Source organism: Suncus etruscus, chromosome X, assembly GCF_024139225.1.
Source record: "Suncus etruscus isolate mSunEtr1 chromosome X, mSunEtr1.pri.cur, whole genome shotgun sequence".
In the NCBI taxonomy this organism is placed as follows: domain Eukaryota; kingdom Metazoa; phylum Chordata; class Mammalia; order Eulipotyphla; family Soricidae; genus Suncus; species Suncus etruscus.
The window spans coordinates 116,894,932-116,921,759 of NC_064868.1; the positions used below are offsets into that span (position 1 = coordinate 116,894,932).

General features: G+C 42.0%; 1 pseudogene; it reads left to right on the plus strand.

Moving 5' to 3' along the window:
* Positions 1 to 9,913: 9,913 nt before the first annotated feature.
* LOC126000335 (uncharacterized) lies at positions 9,914 to 10,014 on the plus strand (annotated as a pseudogene).
* Positions 10,015 to 26,828: the final 16,814 nt, after the last annotated feature.

The window sequence follows — 26,828 nt, forward strand, 5'->3', positions numbered from 1 at the left end:
GAACAAAGAAAAACAATACAGAAATGACCTCTAAATTCTTATGTCCATCGCAGCACTATTTACAATAGTCAGAACCTGGAAACAACCCAGGTGCCTGGCAACAGATGTGTGGCTAAAGAAACTGTGGGACATCTACACAATGCAATACTATGCAGTCGTTAGGAAAAATGAAGTTATAAAATTTGCTTGGACATGATGGTCATGGAAATTATTATGCTGAGTGAATTGAGCCAGAGGGAAAGGGGTAGACATAGAAAATCTCACTCATTTGTGGGATATAAGAAAAATAAGAGATAACATAGTAATGATATCCAGAGACTATAATAGAGGTATGGGTCAGGAAGTCCAGCTCAGTATAGGAAGTTCTCCACAAAGAGTTAAAGTAGAGAAGGATCTACTAGGACGATGATAGTTTGAATTGATCACTCTGGACAAGAACTTGGTGCTGAAAAAGGAAAAAGTATCTGTAAATTATCTGTGCTGTTAAGTCCTTTGTTGGGTATTTGTGAATCCAAGAACAGTCCCCAGAATGAGAAATTACTTCCCATCCCCTTGTCCCCTTTCGGGGGGAGACCTTGGTAATATTTATCCGCAGCAAATAATAATCCACACAGATAAGGATAGGGTGTAAAAGATTGGGCAAAGAGAGCGAGAGAATCCTCTTGCAGCCTGCAGCTTTCGCAAAAGGACCCCTCTCCCCTGTCCATCAAGCTATTTATTGCCAACTCCACAGCGCCCCCACCTGGAAGGGCTAGGTGGGGCAATAGTCACAGAACAATCCTAAGGAAATATTTTTATATACAATTCCAAGAATAATCTTATGGAAACTTTTTCATATACTACAAGTATCGTGCAAGGCACCTCTCCATTAACAATAGTGCAAACCACAGTATCAAAAAGAAAAGAGAGAGAGGGAGAGAGAAGCAAATTGCCTGTCCTAGAGACAGGGGTGTCAGCGAGTGGAGGTGGGAGGGAAATGGGAGATATCAGTGGCGGAAAGGGAACACTGGTGAAGGATGGGAAGTATTGATTGACTAAAACCCAAAATGACAAAAGTACTAAAAGCAATTTTAGAAACAAGTATAAAGTTTTTAACTTTTAAGTTTCAACTACTTTTCTACATTAATCTGATTGTCACTGTATAAATCTTTCTGAATTAAATATCTTTATTGCATTATTATTTATTATTCAAATAGCTAGAAATAAGAAGTGTATGTTTTCCTATTTCCTAGATTCAACCTATTCTAAATAGCGAGTAAAGTCACAATGAAATTAACACTAATTTCTATGTTATTGATGGATTTCTATTGATGGATTGATGAGATATAAACATTTTAGACTATCATAGGTTCTAAATTTTGACTTCAGTTAGGTATCTAACTGTAGCTATTTGTGCATAACTACTGACCCTGTTACTGGTACTTATCCACCATGCTAAATATGTATTCCCACACGCTATACTAAATACTGTGTTACTGGAACAAAGAAAGACTCAGTCATATAAGATGGAAAATCCAGAGCTTCAGGTATATGGACATATAATCTTCTATAAGGGAGCCAAAAATATAAAGTAGAGCAAGGAATGCCTCTTTAGCAGTGGTGATGGGGAAAACTAGTTGTTCACATGCAAAGTAAAGGAATTCAATCTCTAACACCATGCATGAAAGTTAAATCAAAATAGATAAAGACCTTGATATCAGATCTGGTTTTTTTGTTTTTGTTTTTGGTTTTTGGTTTTTGGGTCACACCCGGCAGCACTCAGGGGTTACTCCTGGCTCTCTGCTCAGAAATCGCTCCTGGCAGGCACGGGGGACCATATGGGATGCCAGGATTCGAACCACTGCCCTTCTGTATGCAAGGCAAACGCCTTACCTCCATGCTATCTCTCCGGCCCCTTGATATCAGATCTGAATCCATAAGTTACAGTGAGGAAAATAAAGGTAAAGTTCATCACAATATTGGAGCTGAAATCAGCGTCATTGACCAAGAAACAGAAACAAAGACAAACAGATGGGACTACATTAAAGAAAAATTTTTTGCACCTCAAAGGAAGTGGTGACCAAAATACAAAGACACCCAAAAATGGATAGAGATTATTTTCCTAGAGTCCAAAGTGATAGCACAACAGGTAGGGCAACTGCCTTGCATACAGCGAACCTAAGATCAATCCCTTGCATCCTATATGGTCCCTTGAGCCCATAAGATTTGATCCCTGAGTGGAGAGTCAGGAGTAATGCTGATCACTGCTGATCACAACAAAATTAATTAGTTTTCCATTTGAGCAAGTGTTAATATCCGAACTATAAAAAACACTGACAGAATTTTAAAAGAAAAAATCCAACTCCATCAAAAATGAAGAGAGAATATAAAAACACATTCCTCAGCAATAAGGAAGAAATGGACATTAAGAACACAACCTCATTCACAATAGTGCTACACAAACTCAAATATCTTGGAATCAACTTGACTAAAAATGTAAAGGACCTATACAAAGAAAACTATAAAACTCTGCTCCAAGAAATAAGAGAGGACACACAGAAATGGAAACGCATACCCTGCTCATGGATTGGCAGGATTAACATCATCAAAATGGCAATACTCCCCAAGGCATTATACAGATTTAATGCCATCCCTCTAAAGATACCCATGACATTCTTCAAAGAAGTGGATCAGGCACTTTTGAAATTCGTTTGGAACAATAAACACCCTAGAATAGCTAAAGCAATCATTGGGAAAAAGAATATGGGAGGAATTACTTTCCCCAACTTTAAACTGTACTACAAAGCAATAGTTATCAAAACAGCATGGTATTGGAATAAGGACAGGCCCTCAAATCAGTGGAATAGGCTTGAATACTCAGAAAATGTTCCCCAGACTTACAATCACCTAATTTTGATAAAGGAGCAGGAAATCCTAAATGGAGCAGGGAAAGCCTCTTCAACAAGTGGTGTTGGCACAATTGGATAGCCACTTGCAAAAAATTGAACTTAGACCCCCAGCTAACATCATGTACGAAGGTAAAATCCAAATGGATTAAAGACCTTGATATCAGACCCAAAACCATAAGATATATTGAACAACACATAGGCAAAACACTCCAAGACATTGAGACTACAGGCATCTTCAAGGAGGAAAGTGCACTCTCCAAGCAAGTGAAAGCAGAGATTAACAGATGGGAATATATTAAGCTGAGAAGCTTCTGCACCTCAAAGGAAATAGTGCCCAGGATACAAGAGCCACCCACTGAGTGGGAGAAACTATTCACCCAATACTCATCAGATAAGGGGCTAATCTCCAAAATATACAAGGCACTGACAGAACTTTACAAGAAAAAAACATCTAATCCCATCAAAAGATGGGGAGAAGAAATGAACAGACACTTTGACAAAGAAGAAATACACATGGCCAAAATACACATGAAAAAATGCTCCACATCACTAATCATCAGGGAGATGCAAATCAAAACAACGATGAGATACCACCTCACACCCCAGAGAATGGCACACATCACAAAGAATGAGAATAAACAGTGTTGGCAGGGATGTGGAGAGAAAGGAACTCTTATCCACTGCTGGTGGGAATGCCGTCTAGTTCAACCTTTATGGAAAGCAATATGGAGATTCCTCCAAAAACTGGAAATCGAGCTCCCATACCATCCAGCTATACCACTCCTAGGAATATACCCTAGGAACATAAAAATACAATACAAAAACCCCTTCCTTACACCTATATTCATTGCAGCACTATTTACCATAGCAAGACTCTGGAAACAACCAAGATGCCCTTCAACAGACGAATGGCTAAAGAAACTGTGGTATATATACACAATGGAATATTATGCAGCTGTCAGGAGAGATGAAGTCATGAAATTTTCCTATACGTGGATGTACAGGGAATCTATTATGCTGAGTGAAATAAGTCAGAGAGAGAAAAACGCAGAATGGTCTTACTCATCTATGGGTTTTAAGAAAAATGAAAGACATTCTTGCAATAATAATTTTCAGACACAAAAGAGAAAAGAGCTGGAAGTTACAGCTCACCTCAGGAAGCTCACCACAAATAGTGATGAGTTTAGTTAGAGAAATAACTACATTTTGAACTGTCCTAATAATGAGAATGTATGAGGGAAATGGAGAGCCTGTTTAGAGTACAGGCGGGGGTCGGGTGGGGAGGAGGGAGACATGGGACACTGGTGATGGGGGGTGTTCTTTACATGACTGAAACCCAAACACAATCATGTATGTAATCAAGGTGATTAAATAAAATATATATATTAAAAAAACATTCCTCAATAAAGACATGCAGATAGCCAAAAGGTACATGCTAAAGGCACATGGGAAAATGGGAAAAGGGTCCTCATAACTGATGGTGGGAATGTTGACTGGTCCAGCTTTCTGAAAAACCCCACTGGTCCCCTGAGCACTGTCAAGAGAAATACCTGATTACAGAGCAACAAGTAAATCCAAAAATTGAAAAAATCAAAATAAAAGAATTTAGGGCTAAAGAGCATCCATAGGTAGGATGCAAAACAAGGCTAACCAGGATTTGATCCCTGACTTCCCATATGGTCCCCCGAGTGCAAGAAGTGATTCCTGAGTGCAGAACCAGAAGTAACCTCCCTGAGCATCATCAAGAGTGGTCCAACAACAACAAACATAATTGAAAAGGCTGAGTTTTTCAGATTCAACTTTTAATTATTTAGCCTACTTAATTTAGCATAGTCCTCCACAAAAGAACAAAACTAGAGCTAAAGAGATAGAATAGTCAGTAGAAGGTTTGCCTTGCAAGTCTCCAGCCTATGCTCAATTCCTGACACCACATAGAATTCTCAAATTTCTAGCAATTCTCTGAGTGCATAGTCATTACTAAGACCTGAGCACCTCCAGGTATGGCCCAAAAACAAACTCCAAAAAAAGAATAATGTTATCAGCATTTTAGCATCAAGAAATTTTCTAGTTATCTCCAAGTAGGTAATTGCATGAGTATCACAAATTACCTAGATGACTAACATGTCACTAACTTTATAGGTTAATTAATTGGCTGGTAGATTGATTGGATTTCCCAGCTCAGTGCTCACAGTTAACTCCTAGTGTTTTTTATGTGGTATCAAAGATCAACACTGATCCTGTAAGCGCTGGCCCTTTAAGCTAACTCTCTGGCACTGATAATGCTTTATATTTTTGTTTTTATTCTTCTTTCAGACTAAAATGAAAGACTTTTATTTGCCTTCAATATTTAACTGTTCTGTTCTTATCTAGCTAACGTAACCTTTAGCAAGGTCATTCATGTATTATATAATTACAAATGCAACATTCCCACAATAAACAAATAAATAAAATAAATAACTCAAACGAGCAGAAAGTTTTTGTTTTCTTGTTTCAAAATTTTCCTAGATAGCCAATCAAATGAATAGCCAATATTATCTATACTTCCTGAACATTACTTCCACCAGAAATAAGAATTTCAGGTTGAAAGACTTTTGAGGTGAGTACAGTGGATAGGGTGCTTGCCTTGCATAGGGATGACCCAAATTTGGTCCCTAGCACCTCATATGGTCCCCCAGGCCCACCAGATATGATTCCTGAGCACCGAACCAGGAGTAATCCCTGAAAACTGCCAGATGTTGCCCCAAAACAAATAAATATTGAATTTTCAGGAGGGCCACTAATAAAGTTCAGTGTTAGAGCACCTTCTTTGCAGGCGTGAGACCTGGCGTCCAATCCCTGGCACTGCCCTGCATCACCAAATGACATTACCATGAGGAGTCCTCAAGCCACAACAAATGTGCGTGGCTTTCGGCGCCATGCAACCAAGTATGTTGCCCCATAACCAAGAAACTAAGTTGTCCCGGGCAAGTACTAAGTGTGCACATATTTCGACCAAGGGATCAACCCAGAAACACGCGTCTCAGAAATAAAATCAACCAAGTACGCATGCACCACCACTAGTGTGACTTCCTGTATGCACGACAAACATGAATGTGATTCCCAGGGAGCATTACAAACAAGGTTGCTTTATGGCCAATGAGTATTAGTATGGTGGGCAAAGCACTTGCCATACGTGCTGCATGGCAGGCATGGGTTCAATTTCTGGCACCCCAAGCCCTGAGCACCTCCCACTGTGGCCCAAGAACAAAACAAAAATATTTTGGTCTGTTTTGGGGGTCTACAACCAATTTGAGGATTATCCTTACAGTTTTGGGGGACCGCTGGGGTGACAGGACTCAAAACCAAGTCAGTCATATACAAGGTAAGCACAGAACCCACGGTACTATCTCTCCCACCCACCACATATTAGTAATTTCAAAACAAAAATTTCTGTTGAAAAGATGGTGGTTCCCATTCTGGCTTCATTATTGTCTGCAGTTAATAGTTATCCTGTTGCTTATTGATATACCAGCCATAGAATTAAATCGTTATTGCAACAAGAGATGAGTTTTCTGGGAGTGAAGATTTCTTAGTGTTTTGTTGTTGTTTTGGTTTAGGTTTTGGGTCACTCCCTGCGGTGTTCAGGGGTTCCTCCTGGCTCTCTGCTCAGAAATCGCTCCTGGCAGACTCAGGGGCCATATGGAATGCCGGGGTTCGAACCACTGTCGGTCCTGGGTCAGCTGATTGCAAGGCAAATGCCCTACCACTGTGCTATCTCTCCGTACCCTTCAGTTTCTTCAGAGGAATAGATTTCCATCACCAGGCCATGAAGAATGTGCTCTTTGCACTTATTTTTAATCTGTTTATTTACTAGTTTGGGGGCCACACCCTGTGGTGCTCTGGGTTTACTCCTGGTTCTGCACTCAGAAATTGCCCCTGGCAGGCTCAGGGCACCATATGGGATGCTGGGGGTCAAACCTAGGTTTGTCCTGTGTTGCCCATGTGCAAGGCAAATGCCCTACCACTTTGCTATTGCTCAGGCCCCTTCTTAATTATTTCTAGCTAACCTAAATCAGTAACCTGGGTGATAATATTTATTTATTGTGTTAACATATGGTTGCAGAAATTTGCTGTTGATGCTTTCTTAGAGTTCTTATTGTCTTTAAATTATTGTTCTTAGATATGTTTAATTCCTTTTAATGAACTAAGGATAGGGAAAATTACCTTTCAATACTACATGCTCATTGTGATTGAAAAGAAAAATATTGGATTTGATCTTTATTAGCTTCCAGATGTCAAGTGTTTGGTTCAATTATTTCTAGTTAACTATAAAATAGTGGATTTAATCTTTATTAGCTTCCAGATGTCAAGTGTTTGGTTCAATTATTTCTAGTTAACTATAATTGACTATTTAAGTAACACTTGTCATTTTACTGAAATTTGAATTTAGATGAGAGGGAAAAGTGTTTCTCAGACATGTCTTCTACTTGTCACTACTTATTTTTAGTTAAGTAAATCCCTACATATCACCAGTATTTACTCCTGTTCCAATAGGAAATTAGAAAGTGCAGTTTTTAAAAAATATAGTTCTCGGGCCGGAGAGATAGCATGGAGGTAAGGCATTTGCCTCGTGTGCAGAAGGTCAATGGTTTGAATTCTGGCATCCCATATGGTCCCCCGAGTCTTCTAGGAGTGATTTCTGAGCGTGACGTCAGGAGTAAACCCTGAGCACTGCTGGGTGTGACCCAAAAACCAGAAAAAAGGAATATAGTTCTCATCTTTTATTTATTTATTTATTTATTTATTTTTTATTATTCTAGTCACAAGACTATATATAGCTTAATTGTTCTCTAAATAACAAGGTTAAGCCTATCATATATTATACCATAAAATGTGTTAATAAACTATTTTAATACATCACATGTGTATACAATATGCACATTAATACATTAATAATGTGTTAATATATTACACAAATAAGAAATATGTTAGAATTTACAGGAATATTTTTGTTGGCTACAGAGATGGTACATCAGGTTGGGCACTTGCCTTGTATGCAGTGGATGGTAGTTACGTCCCTGGAACACTGACCAGGTGGTCCCCAGAGTCTTCCATGAGTGATCCCTGAGTATAGAACTAAAATTAAGACCTAAGCATTGCTAGGTATGGCCCCCAAACAAACACACAAACAAAACAAAGCAAGAATATGTTTGATTCCTATTTTATACTAGTCATTTTAGATATCTCCGGTTATCCCTAAATTCCTAAAAATGTAGTAGATAGCCCCAATGGAGTACCACTCAGTAATAAAGAAAGATGGATACTGTTCTTTGCAACAACACGAAAGGTCCTAGAAATGTTCTGTTTAGTGCAAAAAAGTCAGATGGAGAAAGACAAATACCACATAATTTCACTTCTAAGACATAGCTCAGAAAATATCTGTTTCTAAGAGAAACAGATAAGAAACAGAAATACACTTTTAGACTACACAGGACTACACAGGACTATACAGGACTCTTCTTTCCACTTCGGACATAACTGGAATGTTAAAAGTCTACTGGCTTTCATCAGATTTGTTTCAGATCTATAAATCCTGAACCACGTGGCCAGGTGAAACCTCAATATTTTAAAGTACTGTCAATTCTGTAGTATCACAGAAAATCTTATGGGAAAGTATAGTAATATATGAAGCTCAGTGAACTTAACCAGTAACACAGAAGGCTTAACTCCCATCTACCACAGCCCAGTAAATCCTTAGACACTGACTTTAGTAACACCAGGGAAAACTATATCAATTATTTCAAATGGACCCCTGTTGGTCTGTTTCAATAATTCTACTTGCCTTTGTATTTAACAAACAATGTGAAGTAGATTTGTCTGTGGATGCAAGGAGGCAGGCTAGGGTTTTGGGTGTGAAATTGTGTACATTGGTGAAAAGAAAGTCACACTGGTGGTGGAATTGGTGTTTGAACATTTCATCCCTGAAAAGACTGTATTATGAACAACTTGGTAAATCATGGTGTTACAAAAAAACATTTTAAAGCCTACTGGTTCTGCTTTGTCATCTCCCTCCTAAGTTTCCTTTCCTTCCTTTTCCCTTTCTAAGAAGATCTTCCAGAGCCTTGAGCACCACAGAGAAATACCCTTATTTAAAAGAGCCAGGGAAAACCAAGAAGCCTGAGTGCAACAACCGTGATTGAGAACTTTTCCTGGGATCATGAAGAAAGACCTTGTGGTAGGAATATTAGTATTCCCAGAGCCTGTATTTAGTCTTATGACAGGATGCTTCATGGGGAGGGACACCCTGTTTTTTAGGCCAAGGGTATTTCCTTTCTAATTTCCCCAACATTTGCTACGTCTACTTTTTTTTTATTTTGTTTTTATCTTCTAGATAGGGGCTTCCACCTTTTTCATAGAACCTTGGTCCCTGAATTACTTTGTTTTACTTTATATTTCTGCATTTTTCTAGAAAATTGAGACTAAAGGGAAAAAAGGAGGATGGGGGCCAGGGACCAGCCAAGTGGTCTCAGTTGGATTGGTAGAGAAAAAAAGAATAGAACTAAATATCCAAGCCAAAGTCAACAACAATAGAATCAAGAGACCCAAATTATAAAAATCTAAACTTAAAATGGGCCTGTTACATTGAAGACTAGGGGTCTAAAGGTAGTTGTATAGGATGCACGCTGGGAACTTTGGGGAGGGAGGTCAACACTGATGGTAGGCATGGCCCTAATTGACTGTCACTGTATGCCTGAAATCCAACTATAATGACTTTGTAGTTCACAATGGTTTCAGCAAAAATATTTAAAGGAAGAGAGAGAAAAGAAAATGTATGCCCTAGAGACAGGAAGAGGAGAGGGCATCAGCGAGAGTGAGAGGGAAACTGGGGACATTGATAGAAGGAAACATGTACTGGTGAAGGTTGTTGTACATTGTATGACTGTAACTCTCTAGAAAAAACCCCACAACTGTATTATGAACAACCTTGTAACCATAATGTTTTAATAGTAAAATTCAACTTAATTTAATTTAAAAAAACCATGAGTGCTCGCTTCTGCAAACATATACTAAAATTGGAACAATACAGAGATTAGCATGGCCCCTGTGCAAGGATGACACGCAAAAAAGTCATGGAAAATCACTCTTTTAAATAGACTTTGTGTCACCCCTCAAAGAAGAGGCTGGTAGCAGGCACCTCAGGATGTGATAATCTTTTTAATATCTAGAATAGCTTCTAATAAGGACCCTGTTCTTGACAATAAGCATGACTTAGCCTATTTTTAGTCTCACCATCACCACTGTCATAGAATGTTTTTTGTTTGTTTTGGGGACAGACCGACTATGCTCAGGGTTTATACCTGGCTCTGTGCTCAGGAACCAATTGTGTCTGGGCTTGGAGGGACCATATATAGTGTCCAGGATCAAATCTTGTGCTATGGGATCCAAGGTAAGTTCTTTATCTATCCCAGTACTATATTCTTAACTCCTATCATCAGATCTTTTTTTTTCATTTTTTAAAATTATTTTTTATTTGGTTTTTGGGTCACACCAAGCGGCACTCAGGAGTTACTCCTGGCTTTGAGCTTAGAAGTCGCTGCTGGCAGGCTGGGGTGGGGGGACCATATGGGATGCTGGGATTCGAATCAGGGTCCATCCTGTGGTGGCCGTGTAAGGTAAATGCCTATCTGATGTGCTATCACTCCGGCCCCTAAATTAATCTAAGCACCATGATTACATGTTTGTAGTTGGGTTTCAGTCATATAAAATATATACCCTCTTCACCAGTGCAAACTTCCCACCACCAATGGCCCCCCATCTCCCTTCCCTCTGCCTGTCTTAGAGACAGGCTAATGCCTGTTTCTTTCAATCAATGTCACTATGTTATCATATCTTTTAACTATATTGAAAATACTGTATTTTATTTTAATTTCGGGGGCCATACCAGGAAGTGCTCAAGGCACTTCTGGTTCTCTGGTGCTGCACCAAGAATCATTACTGCTGATGCTTAGGAGAACTATAGATAGATAGATAGATAGATAGATAGATAGATAGATAGAGAGTTCCTGGGATGAAATCTGGGTCATCCATGTGCAAGACAAGTGCCCTACACACTGTACTATCCCTCTTTTTTAAATTGGGGTCATGTAACTAATCATTCATGAGATTTCCATGATTTTCCCCAGTGCCTTCAAAACTTCAGTCACTATTAATATGTTCTTACAGTTAGTGTTGCCTATCTAGTCAACAGCCAAGAGAAAATTTATGTTAAAATTCTAGTGAAATTCATTGATTTCTTGACAAACGTTACTTCCCAAAGTGAGCCTCACCCATGTAAAAACAGACATCAATCATGGGTTGGAGGTAGCAAATTGACCAGGGCAGAGATTTGATGTCAGACTGTTGGGGTACCCCAACTTTGCTTTTCATTTGATAGCTGGCTAACTTAGTGATTTCTTTTCATTTCCCTGCCACTCAGTTTTATCATCTTTAGAATAGTCTCTATTTCTGGGGTCACTGTGAAAAATCAATTGACATTATCACAATGGGTCGTAGTAACTTGATTGGTTCTTAAGAGGGTCCCAGGCAATGATCAAAGTGATTCTTTCCTTTATTTTTTATTCTTGTTTTATCATCAGGGTAGTGGGGATCATCTCTTTCTCTGTGTCTGTCTCTCTCACACGCACACACATACTCACTGATGTGCTGGCATTTGGGGGTTTGGTACTCACTCGGAGTCCCATGCCCTCAGTGTTCCTACATTCAGCCTCAGTGCTCTTTCAGGTGCGGGCTGGCACTGGGTTTGTTAGAGCCCAAGGCTAGCCGGGCTGAGTTAGCCTGCCGCATTCTCACTTTCAACCTACCTGTTCGCTTCCAGCCCGACCCCTTTGTGGCCACGCCCCAAGTGCAACTACGAGAGGAACCCCGTAGGTCCCACCCTCCTGCACAGCTAGCCTCGGAGGAGGCGCGGGGAAGTCTCGGTCCTTTGAGTGGGTGCGAACTTGGTCCAAACTGGACTGTGAGTGCCAGCAGGTGGCAGGAAGAGGAGCGAAGCGCAGGGTGGCTTCGCGTCGACGGCTGTTCAGAAATGGTGCTCCCTCCCTGGTGCAAGCGCAAATTTATCCGTTATCGCTATTGGGAACCTGATGACCGAGGAGACGAGGCGGGTCAGTGTGCCAAGGAGTGTGGCATTCGTTGTTTCTCTGCCCAAGGCGGGCGCTCCCCGTCGCTGATGCTGACTCCCTAGCCCTCACTCCCCCGATGGCTTAGTCGCTCATTCCATCTTTTCCATTCCAGGTATGAACCCTAACGCGGCTTCAGTCATCGCCCTGAGCCAAGGCCCCGAGAAGCAGCTCCATGAACCGAATGCTCCAGAAAAAGATTGGGGAGCAGGGCAGGAGGAGCACCTGGAGGTCCCTGGACCCCATGCCCGTAGCCACGGGGTCCCTGAAGGTCAGAAGCTGCAGGGCCCAGAAGAGATGCAAGATCAAGAGAAACATCAGGGGCAGGGCGAGAAGTCGGGGCAGCAGGAGCCAGGAGAGAAGGAGAAGCCGGAGCCGGGAGAGGAGAAGCCGGAGCCGGGAGAGGAGAAGCCGGAGCCGGGGGAGAAGCCGGGTCAGGAGAAACCGCAGGGGCCGGAGGAGAAGCAGAAGTCTCAGTGGCAGGAGGAGAAGAAGCAGGGGCCGGAGGAGAAGCCGGGGCAGGAGCAGAGTCAGGAGGAGACACCGGGGCAGCAGCAGAGTCAGGAGGAGAGACCGGGGCAGCAGCAGAGTCCGGAGGAGAGACCGGAGCTGAGCGCGGAGACGGGAGACCCGGAGCCCCCCAAGAAGCGTCTCCGCCGCATCACGTTCACCCGATCGCAAGTGAATGTGTTGGAGAGTGTTTTCCAAACTACTCAATACCCGGACTCCGTCCTAAGGTAAAGCCACTGACTTGAGTCACCTCTCTGGGCAATCTAGGGGCCTCTCCGGGGACTCCCTTGAATTATCTTCCAGGTTTTTTTCTCTCCCCTCGTTTCTTCCCAGATCCAGATGGGACCAAGATAGGGGGTGCGGGAAAGTTGGGGGACATTTATTGGGCGTCACGTTCAAAATGCCAAGGTAGTACAGAGTGTTCTTGTAAATAGCTTTCTGGTGGCTGAGGATGGATGGTGGAAAGTAGAGCTGGATATTGGACACTGACCTTTACTTCAAGTCTTTGCTACTTTTGTGCAGTAATTTCCTCTTACACACCTGGGCCCTGGAGTTTTGGGGGAGAATGTTGATTGCGGTGCCATTTAAGACAACATTCAAGGGCTACTCTTGGAGGTTGATGGGGATGGTCCAGCTTCCCGCAGTGCAAAAAGGGGTCATATGCAAAACCAGGGTTTTAACCTTTGGCACTCTCTCCCTGGAGGGCCCCTGGAAGAAGCACTTGGAGAAGCAGGCATGAAATGTACATTGCATATTTCATTTTATCTTCCCCTCCAAATCCTGACCATTTGTAATTTTTTCTGCCCCCAGGCGAGAGCTTGCTGTCCGCATAGATGTGCCCGAAACCCGAGTGCAGGTCAGTCAGCCTGCAAAGAGCAATGTGGCTGGGCAGCATTCTAAAACTGCTTTCTAGACTCTGGAAGCTGGGTGCTACCTAGCTCCTGTCTGTGTGTGGGTCGCTTTTACTCCATCTGGAGAGGGGGAATTTTGAACTTGGTGGATTTTGACTAGTGCAGAGGGTGTAGGAAGTTTTTGGGAAATTGCCCGAAATTGACCAAGAAATGGGAAAATGATCTGTCACCCAAAAAGCAGAGACAATCAAACTGTTTCTCCTGGTCTCTCTACAAAAAAAGGGGGGGGATTCAGCTTCTAGTGCTGGTCCCCTTTTAGGGAGCTCTTCTACGTGGTATTAAATCGGGGTTCTCTGATTTAACTCATTTAATTAATTTCATGTGCTGATAATGTACCTTAACACAGAAGTTAAGAGAAGGAGTTAGGAGTTAGGAGAAGTTTCAACTAAAAAGTTACTTAAAATATTGAACAGCTTCATTCCCACAGAAGCTTTTAGTTAAATGGGGTTCACAAAATGACTCCCACAGAGGAACACGTGATAATCTAGTTCATCTGAAGGAGAAAAGCTTAGAATTTCAGCTTCTCTGCTGCTGTTTGTCCTTTCACTGAAACAATGTAGACAGTCGAAGCTCTACCTTTGAATCTTCTGGGACACTTTGATATGTCAACCTTGAAAACATTGCTAAAAGACTTTTTAGCAATGAAGGGTGGAAAGAGGGTTTGCAAGCTGGACATTTGTGTAAAGATAAAAAGCCAAATAATGAAGTGCCTACAAACTTATAGCTTGTCAATGAGGCACAGATCAATCTTCATATGTGACTATTCCCTTGAATAATTTCTAACATCCAAGGAAATATGTTTACAATGGTCTAATTGCAAAGAGGTGATGTTTTGTGAAATTTATTTAGTGGAGTGGGATCAGGAGTTCAGGTCAGTTCTAGTTCTTTTTTTTTTTTTTTTGGTTTTGCTTTTGGTTGAGGGACCACCCTTAGCAGTGCTTTAATATACTATCTCTCTGGCTCCTCAGGTCCAATTCTGACCTGCATTCATTTGGGCAGGCAGTGACAACTAATATATCAGTCATAGGAGTGAAACATTATCACTTCAAATTACATAGAACTTTCAGTTGTATTAAGAAAAGATTTGTCAAAATGAAAAATAGACTGGGGGCCAGAGAGATAGCATGGAGGTAAGGCGTTTGCCTTGCATGCAGAAGGTCGGTGGTTCGAATCCCGGCATCCCATATGGTCCCCTGAGCCTGCCAGGAGTGATTTCTGAGCATAGATCCAGGAGTAACCCCTGAGCACTGCCGGGTGTGACTCAAAAAAAATAGACTGGAGAGCTAGTTAAGTAGGTATAGTGTTTGCCTTGCAGTAAGCCAACCTGGGTTCGCTCCCAGTAACCACCTATGGCCCGCTAAGCAGCACTAGGAGTGATCCATGATCCGTGAGCAGAACCACAAATAAGCTTCAGGCACTACCAGATGGGTCCCCCCTTCAAAAAATTAAAACCCAAAGTCCAGGATGATTGTATTAATAACTTTGTGAATGCAATTGTAGAAACCAGTAGCAAATCTGATTATGAGAAGTTTGAAGCCAGTTTGGCCAATTTTTTCTTCACACTACAAAATTAAAATACCAAGTTAGTGTCCAAAATATCAGCAACTCAATTTCCCCTTAAGAAATTATCTTCAAGGCCTGAGTGATAGTACAGTGGGTAGGGTGTTTGCCTTGCATGTGGCCAACCTGGGTTCAATCCCCAGCATCCCATCTAGTCCTCCAAGCCTGCCAGGAATGATTTCTGAGTGCAGAGCCAGGAGTAATATCTGAACACCTCTAGGTATGGCCCAAAAAATTATCTTCAGGTCCATTAAAAAAATTACAAGCTACCTACGTCCCCTATAACCAAACTTTCCTCTTCAGACCTTCTCTTTGTAGTGCCACAGATTGAACCCAGGGCTTTACATATGCAAGCCTAGTGCTTTACCACTGAACCATATCCCTAAACCCTTTAGTAGATCATCTTCTTTCCCCATTGTTTTATTGCAGGTCATCTTTTTCATTACCAAAAGGCTCTAGAGAGGGGGGCCAGAGTGATAATATAGCAAGTAAGGTGTTTGCCTTGCACACAGCCAAACTGAGTATGATTCCAGCATCTCATATAATCTCCAAACCTGCCATGAGTGATCCCTGAGTGCAGAGCCAGTTCTCAGCATCACCAGGTGTGGTCCCAAAACAAAATGGAAAAAAAATTCTAGAGAATAAATGACCCCTTAGTCATCCTCAAGGGAAACATATTTACAAATCCAACTTTCTTTGGGCAGGAAATAGCATTAAAAGGCCTAGAGAGTACGGGGTTTGCATGTGAAAGCCCTGGGTTTCATCCTTGGTTCTGCAGAGTATAACCTGATAGTCCCCAGTGCTAGTGGGGCAGAGTGACACCACATTGGCCTGGCAGCAAACCCCAGACCCCCAAGTATGGCTTGAAAGATTTCCCATTCACCCCATCAAAAAAAATCCCACCTGTTCCTATTCAAATGTTTTCTTCCAAATAAAGGGACTTTTACTTTGCTAACTCCTGGAGTCTCTGACACAGGGTAACAGGAGTGAGGTAGTTAGCTAGCTGAGATCCCACAGTTAAGGTACCAGCATTTCTTACAAGGCATCTCTTACAAGGCAGCATTGACAACAAGAAGGTAATGTAGTTCAGCAGCTAGCTCTGCATTCAAGAGCTGGGAAAGGGAGTGAAGAGATAATACAACGTGTAAGGCACACAGCTGACCCAGGTTCAACCCCCAGCATCCCAAATGAGCTCTGAGCACCTCCAAGAGTAAAGACCCTGAGCATTTCTGAGAGTGGGCCCAAAACAAACAAAAAGCACTAAGGAAAAATATTCAAGATGAAAGATGCAGAGCAGGAGATAGCTCAAACAAGCTGGAGTGTGTAATTTCCCTGCCAGAGGCCTGGCTTTGATTTCCAGAACCACATAGTAACCGAGCACCCAGAAGAGCTTCTAGGCACCACAAGATGTTGCCCCCAAACCAAAAAACCACAAGGAGAATATTAAAGGTGGGCAGAGATGACCAAAGCAAGAGCTATAGTTAAAAGCTTGGCATGTTGGACCAGAAAGGTAGTATAACAAGTGGAACATTTACCTTTCACATCCTTCCCATATGGTCCCCTGAGAACTACCAGGAGTGATCCCTGAGTTTAGAGCAGGGGTCTCAAACTCAGCCCTCCATACTACATTTTGTGGCCCTGCCCTAGAGGAAGCTTTGTTTTGTTTTGTTTTGTTTTAGTTGTTTGGGTCACACCCCCCCAATGTTCAAGGCTTACTACTGACTTTGCACTCAAGGATCACCCCAACTTTGCCTCCTGCGGCCCCCAGGTAAATTGAGTTTGAGACCCCTGGTTTAGAGTCAGGAACAAGCAAGAACATGTCTAGATGTGGAGCCCCAAACGAACAAAAATCTTGGCATTGAGCAGATAATCACAAAGGTGAACAATCAAAACTATGGCTGTAGGTTTCCTAAAATACTTTACCAATGATGATAGAGCAGGCTACAGTGGGGTTTTCAACCTCAATAATGGGATTGGATGGCACACTTGCCTTTTATGTGCCAACACCAGTTCAAATTCCCAAGCGCCACCATAAATATGACCATTAGCACAGAAGCAGGAGCAAATTCTGAACAAAACCAGGTGTGGCTCAAATGCCAAAAAGAAAATGAACTTCACTAATGGCATGTATGAAGGGATATTACTACTACACTTGCCTTGAACACAGCTGATCCACAGTCGACCGCTGGCATTTTATATGGTCCCCTGAGCACTGCCAGTATAATTCCTGAGTTTAGGAATCTAGGACTAAATCCTGAGCATTGGCGGTGTAGCCAAAAGCAACAAAGAATCTTAGTGATGGGAAGAGTCATTGTAATATTTGGGGTAGGGGGGCATAGTGCCATTAATTGTTCAATATACTAAACAAATACTTTTCCCCTCTGATTTAAGGTTTGGTTTAAGAATAGGAGGGTGAAGTGGAGGAAACAGCAGAAGGAGGAAGATACATGCACAAATGGGGCCCCTGTGGCTCCAAACCCTCCCGTGGGCCTAACCTTGAATGGCCGCTCCAACGCCTTCGTTGTTCTGCAATCTGATTGCAGATGGGTTCTTCTGGAGCCAAGATCACCTGAGCTGCGGATGCTACCCAGGCCACCCAATTCATTGAGGGTACCCATGTCAACCCGGCCTCCACTCCACATGTGTCCCTCTCACTTGGCCTCATTTGGCCTAGAACGTGCTCCAATAATCAGGAGCAACTTCCTTGTGCCTGTGACCCTTCCCAATGTGTGCTTTCCATAAAGAGTCTTGGCAAAGCAGTTTTCTTTCAGATTCTGTTCATGCCTGACCAACATTAGTCTTTTAGGCACCTCTTAAGTGATTTCAAACAACGAATGTTATAAGATGCACCGCTTTTTGGGGGTGGGCATGCTTTTGTAACTTTTGAATAAATCAGTGAATTCTCTGTATGCTTGATTTTGTATTCCAGGTTGACTAAGAGTGTCTGAATGGGGGGAAGAGTGATAGTACAGCAGGTAAAGCACTTTCTTTGCATGCAGCCGACCCAGGATCTATTTCTGACACTACATACAGTCTGCCATGAGTGATCTCTGAGCACAGAAGTTTGTCCTTGAGCACTTCTGAATGTGTTCCAACACCCTTCCCCCAAAAAGTATTTGGACTTTAGGGAATGCCAGCAAAAAGTTGGGCAAGGAGGCCATTTTCATGTGTTGACATCCATGCATAAAAGTCACCAGCAAGAGCCCTGGGCATATCAAGGAAGTTCTCCAGGTCCCCCCAAAGGATGTATATACTGAACACTTTTTTCCTTCTTTCTATCACTCTCACTTCCCTCTTACTCACTTCCTTATCACCAGAGATGTTCAAGATAAGAGAAATCACTGGTGAAATAAGTTGTTTTCTGTCAGGGCAGAGTCCTGGCTATACAAGGTTGACCATTCAGGTCCTGTACTGAAAAAAATATAATTTTGGAGGGGGACCAAACCCAGCAGTCCCCAGAGGTTACTTCTGTCAGGCTCAGTAGACCATATGGGATGCGGGGTGATCTAAATCTGGTCAGTTATGTGTGAGGTAAGTCCCCTACCTGCTACAGCACCAAGAAAACTTCTGAGAGAAATGTTTTAAGAGGCTACTCAGAGAGTATGAGAAGGGAAAAACACCGAGTATCCAAGGTGCTCCACATTTTGAAGCCCTTTTTGTGAAATAGTTTGAGGAATAGGAGCATTCTGACGTTTCTTTTTTTGTTTTGTTTTGTTTTGTTTTTGGGCCACACCCGGCAGTGCTCAGGGGTTACTCCTGGCTGTCTGCTCAGAAATAGCTCCTGGTAGGCACGGGGAACCATATGGGACACCGGGATTCGAACCAACCACCTTTGGTCCTGGATCAGCTGCTTGCAAGGCAAACGCCACTGTGCTATCTCTCCGGGCCCCATTCTGACGTTTCTAAGGAAGCACAAAAAGAGACATGGAGAAGAGTCCCTTAGGCCCAAAGTAGACATGCACACCCGTGAAAGTGTGTTGTCACTTCAAGATCCCCATTACTTGCAAATTAAACAGAGTGGAAACCTTCAGATTCTGCATTGCTCAAAACAAGAGACAGGCTTTCCCGAGCCCCTGATCCAGAATTGTTCCTCCTTAGAAGCACTGCTTTGTTCCTTCTGTCATCTTCAGGTGAAACTTTCAGAACATAAAAGAGAGGAGTAGGTTGTGTGAGGGAGGCCCAGTCCAATTTATAACAAGCATTAAGTTCTGAGTACCACCTCAAGCAATCAGGTAACCTCAGCACAACCTCAAGCAATGGGAGTGGTCTTTGTGAAAGTATGCATTCAAAGTGGCTAATGGTGAGCTTCACATCATGGGCTGGATCTTCCAGCCCTCATCTCTATTGTCTCTGGGTACTATTACCATCCTGTCTTTTATTTTTCTTAAATCCCGCAGGAGAGTGAGACTATTTTTTTAGGTTTTTGGGCCACACCCGGTGACGCTCAGGGGTTACTCCTGGCTATGTGTCCAGAAGTCGCTCCTGGCTTGGGGGACCATATGGGACTCTGGGGGATCGAACCGCACTAGCGCTGGCAAGGCAGACACCTTACTTCTAGCGCCAGAGTGATATTATTCTATGTCTCTCTCCCTCTGACTCATTGCACTCATTATAATATAGTTTCCATGTCCATTCATATATAGGAAAATTTCATGACTTCATTTTCCTGATGGCTTCATAGTATTCCATTGTGTATATGTACTACAGTTTCTTTAGCCACTCATCTGATGTTTGGCATCTGACTGTTCTAAATAGTGCTGCAATGAATATAGGTGTGCAGAGGGCATTTTTTGTGTGTGTTTTTTGTGTTCCTGGGATATATCCCTAGGACTGGTATAGCTGGATCATATGGGAGCTCAATTTCCAGTTTTATTTGAGGAATTTCTATAGTGTTTTCCATAAAGGCTGGACTAGACAGCATTTCCAACAGCAGTGAATGAGAGTTCCTTTCTCCCCCTACTACAGCACTGGTTGTTCTTGTTCTTTGTGTTGTGTGCCAGTCTCTGTGGCATGAGATGGCACCTCATTGTTGATTTGATTTGCATCTCCCTGATGATTAGTGATGTGGAGCATTTTTTCATGTGCCTTTTGGCAATCGGTATTTCTTTGAGAAGTTATCTGTTCATTTCTTCTCCCCATTTTGGTTGGATGTTTTTTTCTTGTTAAGTTCTGTCAGTACCTGTATATCTTAGATGTTATCCTGTTATCTGATGGGTATTGGGTGAATAGTTTCTCCCATTCTGTGAGTATACTTTATATCCTAGTCACTATTTACTTTGAGATGCAGAAGGTTCTCAGTTTAATGTAGTCCCATTTGTTTATCTCTGCTTCCACTTGTTTGGAAATGTATCTGAAGCCATGAATATAGTTTCTGATTCTTTGTATGTGGTAAATTTATGTCATGTGATAGCCACTGCTTCCCTTAATGCTAATAACCCGATCATACAGAATTTACTTAAACAATTACAGCAGCTTCTTCAAAAACGAACCGAGCCCATCTTCATCACGCATATTAGATATTGCAACTAAAGGCATATTAGAGCCCACTCAGGTCTTCCAGGACCGATGGCTCAAGGAAATAAAACTGCTGACTTGCTAGCAATGCCTATATTTAAATCACCTGTAGAGGAACATTCAGCCCTACACACAAATGCTCGCCGTTTACATGTGAATTACCAAATTCCATGGAGGCAAGCTAGAGAAATTGTAGAAAACTGCAACGTATGTGCACCGTTAACAAAAAAGACATTGCAGAAGCAAACCCAAGAGGCTTACAGTCTAACGAACTTTGGCAAATGGATATAACTTAAACAGATTTATTTCCAAGGAAACCTTATCTTCATGTTGTGGTGGACACTTATTCTCGGTTTATGTAGGCAATTCCCATGTCTTCTCAAAAATCTAAGCAATATTACTGCTGTTAGTGTCTGAAGTATTCTGTTTTTGCTCTGAAAGAAAGTTTGTAGTCTGGGGGCCGGGAAGGTGGCGCTAGAGTTAAGGTGTCTGCCTTGCAAGCGCTAGCGTAGGACGGACCGCGGTTCGATCCCCCGGTGTCCCATATGGTCCCCCCAAGCCAGGAGCAATTTCTGAGCGCATAGCCAGGAGTAACCCCTGAGCGTCAAATGGGTGTGGCCCAAAAATCAAAAAAAAAAAAAAAAAAAGAAAGTTTGTAGTCTGAACCTGATCATTTGTGCTAGCCCGATTTCTAACAAGGCGTAATGGAACCCAAAATTTCTTGGGAGGGTTGTCATTTATAGAAACATAGGCATAACCCCTTCCTCTTAGGAGAAGATATCCAGCTATCCATTTTTCATCCTCCTTGATCCAAATAGGTTTATGGGTTGTTTCTTGTCTCTGAATATCTTCTTTAAAATGTCTTTCCACTGCAGTGTAACTTTCCCCTTGGGGTAAGTTAAAGTAATTTAGTGTGATAAGAGTCAAGGATAACAAATCCGTTGGTGGTAAACCTCTTTTTCTATTTTTTTGCAATTGAGTTTTTAAGGTTCTGTGAGTCCTTTCTACAATGGCCTGTCCCCTACAATTGTAAGGAATTCCTCTGAGATGTCTTATCTGCCATTCCTTACAAAAAAATTCAAAAGTTTTGCTAACATAGGCTGGCCCATTATCAGTTTTTATAGAATATGGAATACCCATCACAGAGAAACATTGTAAAAGAAAACTACAAGCAGCCTTAGATTTACATTCTATATACCTCATGGTTCCGGATCTGTTATCAAGGTCTTTAATCCATTTTTTTTGGTTTTTGGGTCACACCCGATGACGCTCAGGGGTTACTCCTGGCTATGTGCTCAGAAGTCGCTCCTGGATTGGGGGACCATCTGGGATGCCGGGGGATTGAACCGCAGTCCATCCTAGGCTAGCACTGGCAAGGCAAACACGTTACTTCTAGCGCCACCACGCCAGCCCCTAATCCATTTTGATTTGACTCTTTGTATCTGGTGTTAGATGGAAGTTCAAGTTTGCTTTTTTGCATGTGACTGACCAGTTTCCCAAGACCACTTGTTGAAGAGGCCTTCCTTGCTCCATTTTGCATTTCTTGCCCCTTTATCAAATACTGATTATATGTCTGGGGACCATTCTCTGAATACTCAAGTATTGATCTGAGGATCTGTCTTTATTCCAAAACCATGCTGTTTAATGACTATTGATGAACATGAAAGTCCCAGTCTAAAGTAATTGTTAAGAGATGTTGCCATGGTTATAACAGAAATTCCTCTCCTTAGGATTCACCAAAGACCAGTTTCACAGCACTTATGCAGTTCCTGTGGAAAGGCAGGCTTTGTTATTTGGGGAAAGCATGCACTTTTTGCGGTTCACCTCTCTTGCCTCTCCTCCCTTCAATTTGGCGGTTTCTAAATATTACCAAAGCAATTCAATAGACCTATGGGCTCCTGCACAGAAGAGATAGATGCTACCAGAAATCATAACCCCTGGCTGGAGTGATAGTACAGTATGTAAGGTGCTTACCTTGTATGCAACCGACTCTGGTTCAATCCCTGCTACCCCATGTTTCCCAGAGCTCTGCCAGGAGTGATCCCTGTGTACAAAAACGCACAAAACCTGTTGGGATTGCAGAACTTCTAGAAATACACCTGTGCATGTCAACTGCCATTCTCACATAATTGCATTGTGCCAGGGACCAGACCCAGGACCTCACATGCAAGGCAAGGGTTCTCTGGCTGAGCTGCAGTCCATCGCCTCCACCAGGTGATTTTTTGCAAACAAAATTTCTTTTTTGTAGGTGAGAAGTCCACATCCGGCAATGCTCAAGTGTTACCTGACTCTGTACTTGGGAATTATTCCTGGTGGTGCTCAGAGGACGATATGGGGTATGGGGTGCCATGGATCAAACCTGAGTCAGCCTTGCACAAGTCAAGTGCACTACCTGCTCCATTCCCAACAAACAGAAATTATTTCCTAGTGTTGACAACCATCCTTCTGTGTAATCCTTAATTTTTTGTTACTGAGGTGAAGGGGACATGTTTTGCAATATTGTTCACATGTATGGTGACCCCCATCCTTTATGTTTTAGAGAGGTCAGCCACATCAACTATTCTCAGTGGTCACTCATAGCAGTTTTTAGGGAATGATATAAGTTGCTGGGGCTCAAACTGGGGTTGGCCATGTGCAAGGCAAACACCTTACCTGTTGCACTTGCAAAGGATCCTCCCCCATCCTTTTAAAATAATACATTCCTGGGCCAGAAAGATAGCACAGCAGTAGGGCGTTTGCCTTGCACGCAGCTGATCCAGGACGAACGGTGGTTCAAATCCCAGCATCCCATATCCCAGGAGTAACTCTTGCGAGCCACCGAGTGTGATCCCAAACCCCCCAAAATAATAATATGTTCTTAAATATTTTAAGTACTCCCTGAATAGAAATAATAAACTCTCCTAAGAAAATCCTCAGGGCACTATGAGACTGAGTTTTGACCTCATCTATTCTCTGCACAGGTGACTCCATAGATTTGAGGACTCTTAAAGGCAGATGGAACAAATACCAATCCTACACTTCATCTTAGCTCTAGTTTGAAGCTTACTGACATTTGTTTTCTTGTGCTCAAGCTACCTGGAAGAATAGCAAATCCCCTTCCCTAGAATCAATGCTTTTTTGTATGTTTTGTTTTTTATTTTGTTTGGTTTTTGGAGTCACACCTTGTGATGCTCATGGGTTACTCTTGGCTCTATCCTCAGGAATCATTTCTGGTGGGCTCAAGGGACCATATGGAGTGCATATTTACTATCTCTCCAATTCCTCAAATGTGTTTTTGGGCATTCACCTTTATTTTTTATTCCCTCCCAGTGACTCCTACTCTCGTTAATTTATATCTAGACATCATGATTACAACACCATTACGAACAGAAATTGGGACATACAATAGCTCAACTCCATACCCATCACTAGTGTCAGTGTCCTTCCACCAATGCTCCAAGATTTCTTCCCACACCTCACACTACCAACTTAGCAAAATATTTTAGTTTACCAATTATAGTTTAGATCACATGCTTCCTGACACTATGGTTTCATGTGCAATCTCCATTACTAAAGTGCCCAAGACCTTTCTTTGGCTAATGTTCTATGTTACTCCCACTCTACCTCTTTATCTCCCCTCCCACTTCTCCCCTTGGCATTTAAGATCTGTAATCAAAGCCCAAAGGATTGCTAATTGGTGGTATTTATTTTTTAACATGGTACTATTTCTACTGGTTTACTTCCAGGTTCCAGAAGAATTAAAACAGAATGAGAAAACAAAACATTCAAAACGTTCCTGACAAAACAAATTGCCTTCTGTCTAAATTTTAAAGGAGAGAGGTTGGGGTGAGAGAGTACAGAGGCTAAAGTTCTCTCCCTGCACACAGTTGTCCCAGGTTCGATTCCCAGCACACCATATTATTCCCAAGACGTGCCACTTCCTGCCAGGAGTGATCCTGAGTTCAGAGCCAGGAGTAAGCTTGAGCATAGACAGGTGTAGCCCCCCCAAAAAACAGGAAAGGTCCCCTAAAAGTAAGCTCTCTAAAAGCATTTCTCTTCAAATGGACTTCAAAGATCTCAAAGATAAAGTCATATCTAAATTAGTCTACTGTCAAGAAATTACTTTGATTTGTGAAACAATCTTTAAAATTGGGTACCAACAAACAGGTCTACCCCAAGAAAGGTGATCTTTGCATATAATCACTAAGAACAAAAAGTTATAAGTAGTCTTAATTTCAACAGGTTTAGCTGGTTACAGTAATATAACAATTTGTATATTGTCTAAAGTTATGTCACAGACAACTATACAGGTATCTTCTAAGACAGTTGTGAAGAGTGAGTTTTTAAGTCAGCGTCACCATAAACATACATTGAGCCCGAGATATAGCACAGTGATTAAGACATGTGCACATAGCTAATTCAGTTTCAATCCCCAACACCATATATGGTCCCTTGAACCCTGCCATTAGTGATCCCTAAGTGCAGAGCCAGGAGTAAACCCTGAGCACCACTGAAGTCTTCGTATACTGAACGTAAGTCAATCTAGTAGATATTGGTTATCTCATTGTGATTTTGATTTATTTTCTAACATTAAGTGATGTTGAGCATTTTTTATGGTCTTGTGGGTCAGGTATTTGCATCTATTCAGATCTTTGGATGATTTTCAGTGATTTGCTTGGTTTTCTTGTTGAATTGTATGAATGCTTTATATATTCTGAATATCAGTGTCTTGTTGAATATATCACATGCAAATATCTACTCCCGAATGGTTGGCTGCCTTTGTTTTTGTGGTAGTATTTTTGCTGTCTGAAATGTTCTGGTTTTGTTTTTGTTTTTTTGAGGTCACACCTGGTGGCTCTCAGGGGTTACTCCTGACTCTGCACTCAGAAATTGCTCCTGGCAGGCACAGAGGACCATATGGGACACTGGGATTCAAACCACCATTCATCCTGGGTCGGCAGCATGCAAGGCAAATGCTCTACTGCTGCGCTCTCTCCGGCCTTGTTTTTTTTTAAGTTTACTATTATACCATTTGTCTTTGCTCATGTATGGAGTTGAGTCTCCAAAACATCTCTGATGTTGAATTAGTTACTGAAGTGTCTCACCTATATTTTCTTCTATATATCTCATGTTTTAGAGTCTAATATCGAAGTCTTTAATCAGTTTGAAGGTATTTTGTGCATGGTATTACAAAGTAATGTAGTTTCACTTCTTTTGAGTGTGCAGTCCAGTTTTCAAGACAGCATTTTAGAAGGAGTTTGTTTTTCTCCATTGCATGGTCTTGGATCCTTTGCCATAGATTAAGTGATATACACCTGTGGTTTTATTTCTGGACCTTCCAACACTCAGATAGCAATATATTAGTTTCAATAATATGAAAGATACCTCCTACACATGTTCATTCTTTCCAAATCAATGGACAAAAGAGATGAAAGTGATAGCCTTGAGGCCTAGGTACATAATTAATAGTCCAGAGTCTATTAATATAATAGTCTAGACCCACGACCCACGTGAAGCATAGCCCCCATACAAGTTAAGAATTGCTGTTTTGGAGCAGGATTGTTTCAGGCCTGCACACCTTGGTTTAGAAAGCAAGGTAAAGAAAAGGGGTGGGTCAAGGGGTCATGCTCGAATTTATTCACTTCTCCCTTCCATAAGGAAAAGAAAGATGAAACAAATGATGTGTTAAATATGTTGTTGGGGCTGAAATGATAGTACAGAGATTTCGGGTTTGCATTGCACCTGGCCAACCCAGGTTCAATCCTCAGCATCCCCTGTGGTCCCCAAGCACTGCCAGGAGTGATCTCTGAGGGCAGAACCAGGAGTAAGCCCTGACTATCACTGAGTGTGGTTCAACACAAAAAAGAAACTTAAAATCATCCAATTTAATGTGATATGGATGGATTTTGAGAGCATTATGCTAAGTGAAGTTAATCAGAGGGCAGGTACAGAATGATCTCTCAGATACAGGATATAAAGTTTGTTTGTTTGTTTGGTTTTTGGGGCCACACCCGTTTGATGCTGAGGGGTTACTCCTGGCTAAGCGCTCAGAAATTGCCCCTGGCTTGGGGGGACCATATGAGACGCCGGAGGATCGAACGTGGTCCTTCCTTGGCTAGCGCTTGCAAGGGAGATGCCTTACCTCTAGCACCACCTCACTGGCCCCATAAAGTTTTATAGTCAGGGGATAACAAATGCCTGAAGGCAACAGAAACTGAGAACTGGTCTTTAGTAGGAAGTTAACTTCCTACTAATGTCCCTTTCTCTGGGTAGGGATGGGAGGATTAGAATGTGGGGAAAGGAGGGTG